Here is a 12,265-nt window from a genome sequence, read left to right as displayed (position 1 = left end):
AAAATTTTGTTTTACATGCAGTTCATTTACATGTACATGCGTACATTTTTAAATGCATTGGATTTCAATAATTTACTGCAGGCTTTTAGTTAACAAAGCATATAAGTTTTGATTTATTTTGTTTGAGGTAGCTCTGAAATTAACAAATAATAATTTAAGATTCAAAATAGTAATTCTTTGAGGAAATTGGCTACTTCTGCTAACAGAAAGGGAAGATAAAAAGAAAATTTGCAAACATCGCTTGCACAACAAATTAAACAAACTAACAAACACACCATATGTGTGTAGTGTGTAGTGTACGGCCTCAAAAACAAATAACTTGACTTCCAAGACGGTGGCCGCCTAAAATATTTATGTTCTACTCTGTGCAAACAAACAACAGCAAAAACGAAAATCGAAAAACTATATAAAAAAGTTGTTAAATAGAGAAAGAAGAAATAACAGAAACTGAACCGTTTGCTTGCAGTGAGAGAGCAGAGCAAATGATTTTTGATCAAATTCACATACGAATAAGAGTAAAATGACAAGTGCAAAAAACTGCCGCGCAAAATTTATTTGCATAAAATATTTTTTGTTATATATTTGTTAAGGGGCAAACATATATTATAAGCTTATATATATTTAGTTTATTATAATTGTTTAAAAAAAATTTGTAATATAAATTACAATTTTTTTATAAATTAATTTATTAGCGAATATATTGTTTTTCGCCCTTTCTCTATTCCTTCTCTCGTAGTCAGACAACTCTCGCATACACACATCCATTTTCGTTTGGCGCTTCTTGAAATGAAGCAAAGTAAATTTCCAAAGCGAGAATTGAGATTAATATGTCCTCAAGTTTTCCTTTGATTGCAATGCATTCTTCTGTGAAGATTCGGCTAACTTGTTTGCTTTCCTCTAAAAAGTATAATAAAATATTTGAATACGTTTTAAATCTGTAAAATTAAATTTAAGCTAAAATTATTTATTTAGTACCACGAGTTCTACGGCTGGCAAATAATTTCTTCATCACAAACGATACAGAAATAGTTTTAATAAGACACTACTGAAGAGAATACTATTTTCGTACTAAACAAATTTATGTATTCAATCTAACATCAAGTAAAAAATTTACACTTAAATTTAATTGAAATTAAGATCGTATGACAGTTATTTGATAAAATGTTTTTATAATTGGTGAATATACCCCCGCCTACGAAAAAAATAAAAATAAACTAATTTAATTAAATTAATTTACCTTCAGCTCTAGCGCGTTTTTCAAATTCGTCAAATAAACGATTTACTTCATCCATTTCACGGCGTAAACGTCTTAATTGTGGATCATTTGGATCACCCTCACTTAAAAGTTTATCTGCGTCATCATTGAGTGCATGCCGTATCGCTGTACCCTGTTCTGGACCCATTGCAAGAAATTGGTCAAAGTCCCATCCTTTGACAACACGAATTGTAGCAAAAATCATATTTTGACGTAGACGTAAATGTTTTTTTTGCCATAAGCTCACAAAACGATCGAATAACCGTTTAAGTCGTTCAGCAGCATCAATTGCCTCTTGGTCAGGAGGAGGCATTAATAAGCAAGCACTAGGAATTGAACCCTCTTGTCCTATTGAATTACGAATTCTCCATTTAACTCGACTAGAGTTATCGAGCAAGATACAAGTTTCTCCCTTTTCAATTTGTAGTTGACCTTGCTGCTTATAAGCACATATTGCTTGTACAGAGCATTGATTATTTACCGGTTGTCGTCTTTTATATATTGGAACAATTGTTTGAGCCCGATGGGTCAAATTAGCAACAGTTTCACTAAAAGCATTCAATTCTTCACGTAAATCCTGCATACCACGTAATAAAGCTTCACCTTGATCAAGACCAAAATCCGATTGAGAATATTTGCTATTTAAAATGTCATCACGCTTCACGAGTCATTGCTCGGCATCTTTTATTTCAGCAAAAAATTGATGATATTCGGTAGCATGCTTTAAGTGGACTTCAAGACACAGTGTCAACTGAAGCAGCCAAGCCCATTGTTGTTGTAGTACGGCAACCCTCTCAGAGTCCCGGTACAGTTGCTGACAGAAGTCAAAATCAAACCAAGCGAAACAGACTTCGTAAAGTTACTGTGCAGAAACTTAGGTAATGTACGAACTCAACCTGGACTGCGACACGGTCAACAACCAGTCTTAGTACCCAGCGAGCTGTCAGAGAGCAAGTATGTATTCCTACGCATCGATCGCGTTCCGACACCCTTAGAACAACTTTACGAGGGCCCTTATTAGATTATTTATTATTATGAAATTTAAATCAATAAAACAAATCCATAAAGAAAATGTGTGAATTTTATGTTAAATTGAGTGTCAAATTTGATCAAGTGAATATTTTTTTATACAATATTAAATTTAACCGACACGAGCATCACTCAATATGGTAAATGCAACAAAAATTTTTTAAATCGTGAATAACAGTAAATAGCAATGCAAAAAATTTACAATATTTTTTGAATGTTACAACAAAACTTTATAGACAATGTACGGTAATTACGCGTACTCGTTCTCGTATTCGTACAACAGAAATTATTTTCAAATAATTCCTTATGCAAATCATGCAAAATTGTTATATTATTCTGTTTAATCAATTATTATTATTTAGACATATTGAATTAATTGCTGCAAGTTAATTGCTACACTCATTAAATTTGATGAATGTTACCAATATATGAATGAGCTACAATTCAGTTTGAGCAATGAAGCGTAAACGAAACATTGGACCACTATTTTTAAACAGCAAAAAACACAAGTGCAAAAAAAGATTTAATGAAATAAGTTATTAACACTTCTTTTGTGCTCAATGGTCGTTTGTAGATTCTTATCCAAATGCACCTTTATAATTTGGGTGCCATCCAATTTGGCACAAATACGTTTGCCTACGATCTCTGCTGGAAACACTAAATCTTCTAAAATAAAATACACAGCAGTTAAACTACGCGAACGGATTATTGCACCGTCTTGTTTTTACGAAAACTTTGTAATTACTCGTTCACTATCTAAGTCTTTACGATGCTGATATAACTCCTCTTCCTCTTCAAGTGGTCCTTGCAAACCCATATGAAATATTTTTCTCATCCACCAGAAACTCCATCACGAAAATATATTAGCGGTTGAGTAGGGATTCTTTGGGCGTTCAATTTTTCTTATAGTCCGATTCATGTAATTCTTTATTTACAGTTTACGTTGGTTATGATTAAACCAAAATAGTAATAAATTCGAATTTCAAGAAATGAAGATAACCGACACGAGCACCACTCAATATGGTAAATGCAACAAAAATTTTTTAAATCGTGAATAACAGTAAATAGCAATGCAAAAAATTTACAATATTTTTTCAATGTTACAACAAAACTTTATAGACAATGTACGGTAATTACGCGTACTCGTTTTCGTATTCGTACAACAGAAATTATTTTCAAATAATTCCTTATGCAAATCATGCAAAATTGTTATATTATTCTGTTTAATGAATTATTATTATTTAGACATATTGAATTAATTGATGCAAGTTAATTGCTAGACTCATTAAATTTGATGAATGTTACCAAATATGAAGCGTAAACGAAACATTGGACCACTAATTTTAAACAGCAAAAAACACAAGTGCAAAAAAAGATTTAATGAAATAAGTGTTATTTAACACTTACTTTGTGCTCAATGGTCGTTTGTAGATTCTTATCCAAATGCACCTTTATAATTTGGGTGCCATCCAATTTGGCACGAATACGTTTGCCTACGATCTCTGCTGGAAACACTAAATCTTCTAAAATAATATACACAGCAGTTAAACTACGCGAACGGATTATTGCACCGTCTTGTTTTTACGAAAACTTTGTAGTTACTCGTTCACTATCTAAGTCTTTACGGTGCTGATATAACTCTTCCTCTTCAAGTGGTCCTTGCAAACCCTTATGAAATATTTTTCTCATCCACCAGAAACTCCATCTCGAAAATATATTAGCGGTTGAGTAGGGATTCTTTGGGCGTTCAATTTTTCTTCTAGTCCGATTCATGTTAAATTTCTTTATTTACAGTTACGTTTGGTTATGATAAACCAAAAATGTAGTAATAAATTCGAAGTTCAAGAAATGAAGATAACCGACACGAGCACCACTCAATATGGTAAATGCAACAAAAATTTTTTAAATCGTGAATAACAGTAAATAGCAATGCAAAAAATTTACAATATTTTTTCAATGTTATAACAAAACTTTATAGACAATGTACGGTAAAATTACGCGTACTCGTTCTCGTATTCGTACAACAGAAATTATTTTCAAATAATTCCTTATGCAATCATGGCAAATTGTTATATATTCTGTTTAATGATTATTATTATTTAAGAATATTGAATTAATGCTGCCAAGTTAATGCATAGACTCATTAAATTTTGTGAATGTTACCTTATGAGCGTAAACGGACATTTGGACCACTAATTTTAAACAGCAAAAAACACAAGTGCAAAAAAAGATTTAATGAAATAAGTGTTATTTAACACTTCCTTTGTGCTCAATGGTCGTTTGTAGATTCTTATCCAAATGCACCTTTATAATTTGGGTGCCATCCAATTTGGCACGAATACGTTTGCCTACGATCTCTGCTGGAACAACTAAATCTTCTAAAATAAAATACACAGCAGTTAAACTACGCGAACGGATTATTGCACCGTCTTGTTTTTACGAAAACTTTGTAATTACTCGTTCACTATCTAAGTCTTTACGATGCTGATATAACTCCTCTTCCTCTTCAAGTGGTCCTTGCAAACCCATATGAAATATTTTTCTCATCCACCAGAAACTCCATCACGAAAATATATTAGCGGTTGAGTAGGGATTCTTTGGGCGTTCAATTTTTCTTCTAGTCCGATTCATGTTAAATTTCTTTATTTACAGTTACGTTTGGTTATGATAAACCAAAAATGTAGTAATAAATTCGAAGTTCAAGAAATGAAGATAACCGACACGAGCACCACTCAATATGATAAATGCAACAAAAATTTTTTAAATCGTGAATAATAGTAAATAGCAATGCAAAAAATTTACAATATTTTTTCAATGTTATAACAAAACTTTATAGACAATGTACGGTAAAATTACGCGTACTCGTTCTCGTATTCGTACAACAGAAATTATTTTCAAATAATTCCTTATGCAAATCATGCAAAATTGTTATATTATTCTGTTTAATGAATTATTATTATATAGACATATTGAATTAATTGCTGCAAGTTAATTGCTAGACTCATTAAATTTGATGAATGTTACCAATATATGAAGCGTAAACGAAACATTGGACCACTAATTTTAAACAGCAAAAAACACAAGTGCAAAAAAGATTTAATGAAATAAGTGTTATTTAACACTTACTTTGTGCTCCAATTGGTCGTTTGTAGATTTCTATCCAAATTGCACCTTTATTAATTGGGTGCCATTCAATTTTGGCACAATACATTGCTCGATCTTCTGCTGGAAACACTAAATCTTCTAAATAAAATACACAGCAGTTAAACTACGCGAACGGATTATTGCACCGTCTTGTTTTTACGAAAACTTTGTAGTTACTCGTTCACTATCTAAGTCTTTACGGTGCTGATATAAGTGTTCCTCTTCAAGTGGTCCTTGCAAACCCTTATGAAATATTTTTCTCATCCACCAGTAACTCCATCTCGAAAATATATTAGCGGTTGAGTAGGGATTCCTTGAGCGTTCAATTTTTCTTCTAGTCCGATTCATGTTAAATTTCTTTATTTACAGTTACGTTTGATTATGATAAACCAAAAATGTAGTAATAAATTCGAAGTTCAAGAAATGAAGATAACCGACACGAGCACCACTCAATATGGTAAATGCAACAAAAATTTTTTAAATCGTGAATAATAGTAAATAGCAATGCAAAAAATTTACAACACTTTTTCAATGTTACAACAAAACTTTATAGACAATGTACGATAATACGCGTACTCGTTTTCGTTTTCGTACAACAGAATTTTTTCAAAATTAATTCCTTATGGCAATCATGCAAATTGTTATATTATTTTCTGTTTAATGATTATTATTATTTAGCATATGAATTAATTGTGCAAGTTAATTGCTGCTCATTATTTGGATGAATGTTACCAATATATGAATGAGCTACATTCAGTTTGAGCATGAAAGCGTAAACGAAAAATTGGACCACTTAATTTAAACAGCAAAAACACAGGTGCAAAAAAGAATTTAATGAATAGTGTTATTTAACACTATTTGTGCTCAATGGTCGTTGTAGATTTCTTATCCAAATGCACCTTTATAATTTGGCCATTTCCACATTTTGGCACAAATACATTTGCCTCGATCTCTGCGTCAGTGGAAACACTAAATCTTCTAAATAAAATACACAGCAGTTAAACTACGCGAACGGATTATTGCACCGTCTTGTTTTTACGAAAACTTTGTAGTTACTCGTTCACTATCTAAGTCTTTACGGTGCTGATATAAGTCTTCCTCTTCAAGTGGTCCTTGCAAACCCTTATGAAATATTTTTCTCATCCACCAGAAACTCCATCTCGAAAATATATGAGCGGTTGAGTAGGGATTCTTTGGGCGTTCAATTTTTCTTCTAGTCCGATTCATGTTAAATTGTAGTAATAAATTCGAAGTTCAAGAAATGAAGATAACCGACACGAGCACCACTCAATATGATAAATGCAACAAAAATTTTTTAAATCGTGAATAACAGTAAATAGCAATGCAAAAAATTTACAATATTTTTTCAATGTTACAACAAAACTTTATAGACAATGTACGGTAAAATTACGCGTACTCGTATTCGTACAACAGAAATTATTTTCAAATAATTCCTTATGCAAATCATGCAAAATTGGTATATTATTCTGTTTAATGAATTATTATTATTTAGACATATTGAATTAATTGCTGCAAGTTAATTGCTAGACTCATTAAATTTGATGAATGTTACCAATATATGAATGAGCTACAATTCAGTTTGAGCAATGAAGCGTAAACGAAACATTGGACCACTAATTTTAAACAGCAAAAACCACAAGTGCAAAAAAAGATTTAATGAAATAAGTGTTATTTAACACTTACTTTGTGCTCAATGGTCGTTTGTAGATTCTTATCCAAATGCACCTTTATAATTTGGGTGCCATCCAATTTGGCACGAATACGTTTGCCTACGATCTCTGCTGGAAACATAAATCTTGCTAAAGCAAAATAACAGCAGTTTAAATACGCGAAGGATATTGACCGTCTTGTTTTTACGAAATTGTAGTTACTCGTTCACTATCTAAGTCTTTACGGTGCTGATATAACTCTTCCTCTTCAAGTGGTCCTTGCAAACCCTTATGAAATATATTTCTCATCCACCAGAAACTCCATCTCGAAAATATATTAGCGGTTGAGTAGGGATTCTTTGGGCGTTCAATTTTTCTTCTAGTCCGATTGATGTTAAATTTCTTTATTTACAGTTACGTTTGGTTATGATAAACCAAAAATGTAGTAATAAATTCGAAGTTCAAGAAATGAAGATAACCGACACGAGCACCACTCAATATGGTGAATGCAACAAAAATTTTTTAAATCGTGAATAACAGTAAATAGCAATGCAAAAAATTTACAATATTTTTTCAATGTTACAACAAAACTTTATAGACAATGTACGGTAATTATGCGTACTCGTTCTCGTATTCGTACAACAGAAATTATTTTCAAATAATTCCTTATCCTTATGCAAATCATGCAAAATTGTTATATTATTCTGTTTAATGAATTATTATTATTAAGACATATTGAATTAATTGCTGCAAGTTAATTGCTACACTCATTAAATTTGATGAATGTTACCAATATATGAATAAGCTACAATTCAGTTTGAGCAATGAAGCGTAAACGAAACATTGGACCACTAATTTTAAACAGCAAAAAACACAAGCGCAAAAAAAGATTTAATGAAATAAGTGTTATTTAACACTTACTTTGTGCTCAATGGTCGTTTGTAGATTCTTATCCAAATGCACCTTTATATATAATTTGGGTGCCATCCAATTTGGCACGAATACGTTTGCCTACGATCTCTGCTGGAAACACTAAATCTTCTAAAATAAAATACACAGCAGTTAAACTACGCGAACGGATTATTGCACCGTCTTGTTTTTACGAAAACTTTGTAGTTACTCGTTCACTATCTAAGTCTTTACGGTGCTGATATAAGTCTTCCTCTTCAAGTGGTCCTTGCAAACCCTTATGAAATATTTTTTTCATCCACCAGAAACTCCATCTCGAAAATATATTAGCGGTTGAGTAGGGATTCTTTGGGCGTTCAATTTTTCTTCTAGTCCGATTCATGTTAAATTTCTTTATTTACAGTTACGTTTGGTTATGATAAACCAAAAATGTAGTAATAAATTCGAAGTTCAAGAAATGAAGATAACCGACACGAGCACCACTCAATATGGTGAATGCAACAAAAATTTTTTAAATCGTGAATAACAGTAAATAGCAATGCAAAAAATTTACAATATTTTTTCAATGTTATAACAAAACTTTATAGACAATGTACGGTAAAATTACGCGTACTCGTTCTCGTATTCGTACAACAGAAATTATTTTCAAATAATTCCTTATGCAAATCATGCAAAATTGTTATATTATTCTGTTTAATGAATTATTATTATATAGACATATTGAATTAATTGCTGCAAGTTAATTGCTAGACTCATTAAATTTGATGAATGTTACCAATATATGAAGCGTAAACGAAACATTGGACCACTAATTTTAAACAGCAAAAAACACAAGTGCAAAAAAGATTTAATGAAATAAGTGTTATTTAACACTTACTTTGTGCTCTGCGTCGTTTGTAGTTCTTATCCAAATGCACCTTTATAATTTGGGTGCCATCCAATTTGGCACAAATACGTTTGCCTACGATCTCTGCTGGAAACACTAAATCTTCTAAAATAAAATACACAGCAGTTAAACTACGCGAACGGATTATTGCACCGTCTTGTTTTTACGAAAACTTTGTAATTACTCGTTCACTATCTAAGTCTTTACGATGCTGATATAACTCCTCTTCCTCTTCAAGTGGTCCTTGCAAACCCATATGAAATATTTTTCTCATCCACCAGAAACTCCATCACGAAAATATATTAGCGGTTGAGTAGGGATTCTTTGGGCGTTCAATTTTTCTTCTAGTTCGATTCATGTTAAATTTCTTTATTTACAGTTACGTTTGGTTATGATAAACCAAAAATGTAGTAATAAATTCGAAGTTCAAGAAATGAAGATAACCGACACGAGCACCACTCAATATGATAAATGCAACAAAAGTTTTTAAATCGAATACAGTAAATAGCATGAAAATTACAATTATTTTTCATGTTATAACAACTTTATGGAGCAATGGCGGTAAACATTACGGTACTCGTTCTCGTATTCGTACAACAGAATATTTTCAAAATTGCTTATTGAATCATGAAAATTGTTATATTATTCTGTTTAATGATTAGATTTTTAGCATATTGGATATGCTGCAAGTTTAATTGTAGATCAGTTAAATTTGATTGAATGTTTACCAATATTGAAGCGGAAACGAAACATTGGGACACTAATTGTAACAGCAAAACAAGTGCAAAAAAGATTTATGAATAAGTGTTATTTAACACTTACTTTGTGTCATGGTCTTTGTAGATTTGCTTATCAAATTGCCCTTTATAATTTGGGTGCCATCCAATTTGGCACGAATACGTTTGCCTACGATCTCTGCTGAAAACACTAAATCTTCTAAAATAAAATACACAGCAGTTAAACTACGCGAACGGATTATTGCACCGTCTTGTTTTTACGAAAACTTTGTAGTTACTCGTTCACTATCTAAGTCTTTACGGTGCTGATATAACTCTTCCTCTTCAAGTGGTCCTTGCAAACCCTTATGAAATATATTTCTCATCCACCAGAAACTCCATCTCGAAAATATATTAGCGGTTGAGTAGGGATTCTTTGGGCGTTCAATTTTTCTTCTAGTCCGATTGATGTTAAATTTCTTTATTTACAGTTACGTTTGATTATGATAAACCAAAAATGTAGTAATAAATTCGAAGTTCAAGAAATGAAGATAACCGACACGAGCACCACTCAAATATGGTAAATGCAACAAAAATTTCTTAAATCGTGAATAACAGTAAATAACAATGCAAAAAATTTACAATATTTTTTCAATGTTACAACAAAACTTTATAGACAATGTACGGTAATTATGCGTACTCGTTCTCGTATTCGTACAACAGAAATTATTTTCAAATAATTCCTTATCCTTATGCAAATCATGCAAAATTGTTATATTATTCTGTTTAATGAATTATTATTATTAAGACATATTGAATTAATTGCTGCAAGTTAATTGCTACACTCATTAAATTTGATGAATGTTACCAATATATGAATAAGCTACAATTCAGTTTGAGCAATGAAGCGTAAACGAAACATTGGACCACTAATTTTAAACAGCAAAAAACACAAGCGCAAAAAAAGATTTAATGAAATAAGTGTTATTTAACACTTACTTTGTGCTCAATGGTCGTTTGTAGATTCTTATCCAAATGCACCTTTATATATAATTTGGGTGCCATCCAATTTGGCACGAATACGTTTGCCTACGATCTCTGCTGGAAACACTAAATCTTCTAAAATAAAATACACAGCAGTTAAACTACGCGAACGGATTATTGCACAGTCTTGTTTTTACGAAAACTTTGTAGTTACTCGTTCACTATCTAAGTCTTTACGGTGCTGATATAAGTCTTCCTCTTCAAGTGGTCCTTGCAAACCCTTATGAAATATTTTTTTCATCCACCAGAAACTCCATCTCGAAAATATAGCGGTTGAGTGGATTCTTTGAGCGCTCCAATTTTTCTTCTAGTCCGAGTTCATTGTTATTTCTTGTATTTACAGTTACGTTTGGATTATCATAAACCAAAATTATAATAATTCGAAGTTTCAAGAAATGAGGAACGACACGGCACCATAATTGGTAATGCAACAAATTTTTTAATCGTGAATAACATAAATGCAATGCAAAATTGTAATATTTTTTGTTTCAACAAACTTTATAGACATGTACGGTAATACGGACTGTTTTGTATTCGTTACAAACAGAAATTATTTTCAAATAATTCCTTATGCAAATCATGCAAAATTGTTATATTATTCTGTTTAATGAATTATTATTATTAAGACATATTGAATTAATTGCTGCAAGTTAATTGCTACACTCATTAAATTTGATGAATGTTACCAATATATGAATAAGCTACAATTCAGTTTGAGCAATGAAGCGTAAACGAAACATTGGACCACTAATTTTAAACAGCAAAAAACACAAGTGCAAAAAAAGATTTAATGAAATAAGTGTTATTTAACACTTACTTTGTGCTCAATGGTCGTTTGTAGATTCTTATCCAAATGCACCTTTATAATTTGGGTGCCATCAAATTTGGCACGAATACGTTTGCCTACGATCTCTGCTGGAAACACTAAATCTTCTAAAATAAAATACACAGCAGTTAAACTACGCGAACGGATTATTGCACCGTCTTGTTTTTACGAAAACTTTGTAGTTACTCGTTCACTATCTAAGTCTTTACGGTGCTGATATAACTCTTCCTCTTCAAGTGGTCCTTGCAAACCCTTATGAAATATTTTTCTCATCCACCAGAAACTCCATCTCGAAAATATATTACCGGTTGAGTAGGGATTCTTTGGGCGTTCAATTTTTCTTCTAGTCCGATTCATGTTAAATTTCTTTATTTACAGTTACGTTTGGTTATGATAAACCAAAAATGTAGTAATAAATTCGAAGTTCAAGAAATGAAGATAACCGACACGAGCACCACTCAATATGGTGAATGCAACAAAAATTTTTTAAATCGTGAATAACAGTAAATAGCAATGCAAAAAATTTACAATATTTTTTCAATGTTACAACAAAACTTTATAGACAATGTACGGTAATTATGCGTACTCGTTCTCGTATTCGTACAACAGAAATTATTTTCAAATAATTCCTTATGCAAATCATGCAAAATTGTTATATTATTCTGTTTAATGAATTATTATTATTTAGACATATTGAATTAATTGCTGCAAGTTAATTGCTACACTCATTAAATTTGATGAATGTTACCAATATATGAATAAGCTACAATTCAGTTTGAGCAATGA

The sequence above is a fragment of the Teleopsis dalmanni genome, chromosome X (genome assembly GCF_002237135.1).
Source record: "Teleopsis dalmanni isolate 2A chromosome X, ASM223713v2, whole genome shotgun sequence".
NCBI classification, from domain to species: Eukaryota; Metazoa; Arthropoda; class Insecta; order Diptera; family Diopsidae; genus Teleopsis; species Teleopsis dalmanni.
Note: the sequence above shows the minus strand (reverse complement) of the source record.